Raw genomic sequence first — 7,660 nt, forward strand, 5'->3', positions numbered from 1 at the left:
GGTGAGTTTTACTATAGGTTTCAATGGTTGATCGTCAATAACAAGTTGGTCGTGTTGTTCGCACAATTATGCGAGGCTATACGTTATATTGTAGGAGTTTGGTAGGTCTATGAAGCTAGAGATAGAGAGAGAGGGCAAGGACACATGGTATGCTATGGTTTGTTATAAGACAAATACATCTTACTCAGATTTTAATCACGAAAAAATCATGAAAACGATGACACCCAGTTGTGACAACTTTGTTTATAAACTGTACACTTTCTTTTCATGCTTCGAAGCAGTTATAATGGCATGATATATAAATTATTTTCAACTATTTATCTGCTTACACCGTTAATAATTGGTCATATTCATGCATGAATGAATTTGATTTTGTAAACACATTTGTCAACCGTTTCGATGGTAAGTTACGTCATATTTAAGTTACGTCATATTATATATATATAAGTGACGTCATATTTATATATATCAGAGACGTCATATTTATTTGCAGACTGTTGGTTGATATCTTTTTTTAAATAAAATATAGTACATACTTTTAGTCGATAATATAACACAAAACCTAAGGACGTATATACTTCATAATAACATGACAATATCGCTAGTGTTTTAGTGTCTGCACTAGTAAACATTATTACGTCATTAATACGTCAAAACAAATATAATTCGATCGCTAGATAAGTTTTCATCTGTCAAAAAAAACAAAAACGTAAAAACTTTACAGAAAATGATTTACAAGAATAAGATCGAGGAACCGTTCCTGTTTATATAATGAGTCCAGCTTTAAGCTGAAAATGTTTTCATACAGTCTGTTGTCCATAGTCTGTCCTCGTATTTATGTAAATTTACCGGAATTTATTCAAATTAAAACAATTGGAATTTTACAAGGTTTAGGAGAGCATGTTACTGTACGCAAGTAACCTCGGGAAAGTAATACGAAGAGAGAGGTCCTATACTCCGTCTGTCGTATAGTCTTCAACAATAGTAGTCCAATTCGTATAAATATATATAGGCCTAACATAGATTTGTCCGCTATCTTCAATTCGTTTCAGTCTTTGTCAATGTCGTCTTCCAACATGGTGCAATTAAGTGTTAGAAAACAATGTCTCGTTATAAAACGTCCTTGTTACTTGTCTTAAATTAGTAACGATCAAGTCCTTTAGCGATCATCACGTCATTGTCAATGAGCTTACCATGGCATACTACGTGTGCAGTATATGCATATGAAGGGTCAGGGGTTAGGGGTTAACATTACTCTTATAAAATAAAGAAGCTCTTCTGTTGTATCACTTGAAGTACATGTATGACTCGTTTGTGATAATATTCTGCTGTAACTTCGTACGTACATACTGAAAAGCTAGTTTGTAATTGTAGCTCAACAACAATGACGTGGCGACTACGGAAATGCCTTATGTATAAAAAATGTTAAAACCAATATAAGCATGTCCACAATAAATATAAGCATGTCCAAATTCGTATAAACATGTCAAAATTAACATAGGTATATCCGAAAAATAATATGAGCATGTCCAAAATAATATAAGAGTGTCGAAAGATTATATGAGCGTGTCCAAAATATAAAAAAAGAGTGTCGAAATCTAATACAAGAGGGTCGAATGTAACTGCCTATTCTATTTTGTATAGTGAACATTTTGGCGTTTAAGTTACACTATATATTGCAAAATATCCAAATAATATAAGCATGTCCAAATTAACATGAGCATGTCCAAATTTTTATAAACATGTGAAGCTAATACGAACACGTCCAAACATATATAAGTATGTCCCAAAATAATACGAATATGTTCAAAATAATATAAGAGTGTCGAAAAATAATAGAAAAGTCTCGAGTGTAACTGCGCACTTCAACTTTGTGCAGTGAACATTGAGGTTTTTGAGGTCACGCTATGTGGTCCAAATATCGAACTTTTTATATTGGTATGTCGAAACAAATTCAGCTTATCAATACCTTCTTTGGAGTTACTCTGTATCAACTGACACTATGGTTATCATTGTGACATTATAATATTGCACCATTATTCTGTTTTTGTGAAGCAAATAATTCAGAATATGTAAATACAATACCATCACCTAATATATTTATTTCTTACATCCGTTCTTAATGTGAGTGGTTTCGCTCTGCCTATATATTGATGCGTAGGCAAAGAAGTTTACGTACGAAAGTACAACATGCACATTCGCTAACAACTTTCTAACTAGTACATAGTTATCACACATGCGTACGCTGACAGTGAAAATCAACTACCATTTTTTTAACGGAGAATTGTGACACTTAATTACGGTTACCAGGCTTGTTAAAGTAACATATTAGCCTTCTAGTTTTGTCTTTATAATTTATGTCCCTTAATATTCGAAGTATACTAAGGTAGATTAAATAATAAGATGGAGTATTTGGGGGAAATATTTGCCGCTCTACCCAATTTAGTTGACGAAGTTGAGAGGGTTATCCGAGATTGGAATGGGTCTGACGTGGTACTTTTACGGATTGAATATGCTACACCATCCTTACTCTAGAACTAGTCTTAACCATTCTCAAATTCGTAGCACAGGTGTACCCTTCTGGAATTCTCTTAATCATGTCATTAAAATTTCTCCAACACTCAATACTTTTAAGCAAAAACTAAAACAATACCTACTGCATAGCAATCCATCTTAGTTGTACTTCCTGTTTTTTTCTCTTATGCTTCTTTCTTTCTCTTTTCATAAGATTTTGACTTTGTTGGTTTTTGGGGGGAGGGGGGGGTGGTGGGGTGGGTGATGTACTTTGCACTTTCTTTGTTACAAAGGGACCAGACCAGAAAAGTATCCACTTATTTCTGGTTCCTCTACTTCCATCTCACATATATATATTATTTCAATACTCTATATTTACTGTTTACTGTATTTGATACCATCTATATTTATTCTATACTGTTCAAAATGTAAAATAATGGAATGTAGAAAATAAATTCAATTCAATTCGATTGCACCTTGGGGCCGGGCGACCACTCGCGCTACGAAACAACTCAACTAATATTACCTCGAAAATAAAATCATTTCTCCACCAAAATATCATTAAAATATAAACACATACATTAAGACGGTAATGGATGAATTGTTCATCACCTTACGTTTTGCTTGATATGCTGAATTTGTTTTCGGCACACCAAAATAAACTTTTGATATTTGGAACAAGGCGCGTAACTTTAAACGCCTTAATGTTCATTACAAAGTTGAAGTTAGCAGTTACGCTCGAGACTTTTGTATTAGTTTTCGACACTCTTATTATTTTGGACATTCTCGTATAATTTTTCGACACTATTATATTAATTTGACATGCTTAAACTATTTATGGACATACTTATGTTAGTTTCGACATGTTTACAAAAATTGGACATGCTCCTTTTATTTTAAACATGCTTATATTATTTTGGACATTTGGCAACAAATGGCGTGAATTCAAACGCCAAACTGTTACTACAAACATGAAGTCAGCAGTTACATTCGACATGTTCATATAATTTTTCCATACTCTCATGATATTTTGGACATGCTCATATCACTTTTGGACATTAGTTTCGACATGTTTATATAAATTTGGACCCACCTATATTAGTTTGGACATGATTATATTGTGTAAAAGTAAGTAGGCCTAACGTTTCGATCCTAGCAGGATCTTCATTATATTGTGTTGGACTTTTTTGATATAGGCCTACTGTAATGACATTCCGTAGACGACCACTAAGGGACTTGATCCATTATTTAATCCAAGAGGTGAGTCTGAGAGGAAATAGCTTACCCCCCCCCCCCCAAATCTGGTAATGACTGTGTTTAGTTACTTCAAAATTTGTGTTTTCTGGCTCATATATAGGTTATTCATGATATAGATTGATTACCTTAAAATTGCCCACTGTGCATAGAAACATAGAAAACGAACATTTAAAATGGATTTAAAAGCAGTAGAAAAACATATTTTTATTCTATCAAATCAAATCAAATGTTGGCCATCGTTGGACTAGCCTCTTTCAATGAAATCTGCATATCCACTTACACAAATACACACACACACACACACATACTGCAAGCGTATTATCAATACATGTAACGTTTAGCGAGTATCATGAGTTCGTAGGAAAGTTAACCAGGTTAAAGGTAGGCCTATATAGTATTGTTCGTTTAGACAAAATAAATCCCTTCATACCAATAATCAGTCACCTTTACAATTGTTAATTTTTTCGGGCTGAATAACTTTTCTTAAGTAATGAAAATACGCCTATGCACTATATATGAAGAATATTATATATGTGAGACAATGAAAAGAATGTTATATTTAGTATAATGATATATCTAAACAAAGTGTATCTTATAGGTAATTGCTAATTGAGGTCATGTTCGCCGTTGTCTTCCAACATGTTATTTATGTTCCTTTTACCTTCCTGATTGGTTTAATTTATGTTAATTAATGCGTTATGTAAACAAAATTTGTTAACACCCGAATCAGTTGCGTTACTGTTTAACACGTGATATTTGGTATTACGTGGTATTATATATATGTTAAGCTAGCGACAACGAATAGTAACTTTTAACTTGAAGGCTGCCTCGTTAATGGAGCCTGGTGGTTTTGACAATAACACATATCTAGTATATTATATTATATTATAACTTGTTAACTGTTTAGCCTGATGCCTGGTATTTCGTTATTACCAGGCCCCTTATCAAGCCTGGCTTATCTACTTATCCTGATCTTGAATCAGATTTTTCACTTGGTTTTGGTCGAAACGCCGAGCCTCCTAATTTATAATTTCCTGGCTGTAGGGTATTTTCGTATAGACACAAACTTGACAGCCTTTTCTTTCAATTATTTCAGAGCTGCACCATTTATGCAAAAGTTATTTGTGACACATGGTTGAAAAGATTGGCTAGAATTGATAGACGCTATATGTAAGCACTGAACATTAAAAACGTTAAGTAAGTTACTAGGTCCCTGTTGAAATTGTGTCAAGAAATCAAATTAATTTATTTAATAAAAACAAGGTATTCATTAATATGGAGCTGCCTAAGTTTCTATAATACGAAACACGTATCCAAAGATCAATATCTCCCTGTCGAAGATCGAAATTTAAACTAAATAAATGTAACCACATTTTTACATTGTCAATTTGTTTAATTTTTAAATTAAATTAGAAGCTGATCTAACATAACAAAAAAGTCTCTATTTATTTGTGTGATTCAAATCTATCTTTTTGCCGTCCTTTTTGTGCTTTTGGATGTTTACCGTTTTTCTACTGCATTATATGGTATATGTATTTTGTAATGATGGCTCCAATGGAAAGCAGTGCTTCTGCACTGAGCAGGACTACCCTCATTAAAGATGGCAATAATAAAAATAATAATAAAAAATGGTGTGCTCATTTTTATCATTAACACCATCATCATACTGTTTCTCACCTCAATTAATCATACAAATCTTAAAGCTGAAAATGATTTTAGTTCTATAGATGAGCTTAGCCAAAGTTTAGCCAACGCCTTAACGCATTACGTCATTGTGAACTAACGACGTTCTGTACCGAAGTATATATATTACGTATGCACCCTTACGTATACGTGACAATAATGTTATGTACTGGAAATACTGCGTATATTTTAAATTGAACAGGGAGTTCAGTTGATTTCTTTACGGTATTGACACCTCAGGGAAAGTAAATATTTGGTGGACCAAACTTGAGCGTTCACGTGACGTCATACGGATAAACGTTGAAGAAGAAATCATTACTAACTTAACAAATATTTTCTTTATCGTCAGTTCGCTTTCAGTGGAAACAATCCACATGATATTTTTTTCTCTACGATGTTGTCAGCAGTTTCTTCAAGTAATGTCGTCAAGGATGGTAAATAGTTTGGTCACTATGGTAAATATTAAAGTAACCATACCATTACATCCTGAGGGTACAGACTTCGTGGAAAATACATCCTTTACCCACGTGTCTCATGCAGGTCCAACTTTTAAAACTTTTAATTTGTTAGGTAAACATGAAATATTTTGTTGTCATCGGTGTCTTTGAAAATGGAAAAGAAAGATTTCTTGACGTCAAGAATTTTGATCCGATAAGGTCTGACGTCACAGCTGGCACCATAATAAGCACATTTCACCGGCTTTCGTCTTTTTTAGTTCAACCTTCTTCCATGCAGTAAGTAAAAACAAGTACATAAATGCATAGCAAGGACATTTGTAAATACGTTCATTACCTAATACTTAAAAATTACTTAATAAAAATAATGATGATGATGATGATGATGATGATGATGATGATGATGATGATGATGATGATGATGATGATGATGATGATGATGATGATGATGATGATGATGATGATGATGATGATGATGATGATGATGATGATGATGATGATGATGATGATGATGATGATGATGATGATGATGATGATGATGATGATGATGATGATGATGATGATGATGATGATGATGATGATGATGATGATGATGATCACATTTGTTACATTCCTTGTTTGACCCATTTTCATGCATTATCTTTCATCACCATGACGTCATTTGCAGAAAAAAACTGTCCGCAAATAATTAGGTAATGTCATTTAAAAGACCCTTATTCTGTATTATGTAAGAAGAATTGAAAACAACAGAATTTTCGCGTCGATTGTACTTAGAAAAGTCAGTTTGAGGTTGACAAGAATATAATTCATGCTCCTAGGTATTTTAATTATTTTTATCATTCCAACTTTTTCGCCAAGATCAAAAAACATTAACGCGAAATATTTATTTGCACTTGAATTTTCTGTTGTTTTTTTTTTTTCTCTTAACTTGCCTCTAGATATTAAACTCAGATTTTAATACACTGAACATATGGAAGCCTGTAAGCGACATTGAGTGAGGGGGAAATATCAAATAACACCCAACGTTTTAAATGTGCTCGATTACTTCTTTCACTTACAAAAACAATAATATTATCCGGAAATTTGGTTAATCCCTAGAGGATTCTTAAAACCTATTGGAATTATCCCAGTCCATTCAGTTTGATTCTGCCCTGCCTACAAAACCTTAAAAAACCGGGCGAATTGGCACAAACTTTTTCCTCGTTTCTCGTCGATAATTGATCTTAAAAGCTTCGACGAATTTCGAGTGTTTTCGCCTACAGCGTTGCAACGAAACGGCATCGTAGAGAAAAGAGAAGAGCTATACAAAATGATCAGTGCGTGACTGAATGAAAGTTTCTTACGTTTAACTTTTACGCATACTTCTTGTTTTTCTTCTTTTTGTCGCCAAATACTCAGTTCCTTCGCATAGCGACTAATTTAATCCCAAATGACTAGATATATATATTTTGTTACCTTGGTCTTGATTCCATGTAACCTATTTATAAAAACCGTGTTTCTAATTTGCACGCATTATCTTGCATCTGTAGATAACATTCGTCCTAGTTTTGTTTTTCAATTCAAAGATATACAAATGTATTTCGTTCGTTTTTTTTCATTGACATATGCAGCTTATTCATTAGCATAATATTTTTTTTCTCGCGAAATATAGGTTTCATTTGTTTGAAGCTAATTTGAATTCATTCTAGAATATTATATTAAATGTTTCATAAGCTCCACGAAAATATCCCAATTCATGAGGGAAAAAATGT

The sequence above is a fragment of the Apostichopus japonicus genome, chromosome 4 (assembly GCF_037975245.1).
Source record: "Apostichopus japonicus isolate 1M-3 chromosome 4, ASM3797524v1, whole genome shotgun sequence".
NCBI classification, from domain to species: Eukaryota; Metazoa; Echinodermata; class Holothuroidea; order Aspidochirotida; family Stichopodidae; genus Apostichopus; species Apostichopus japonicus.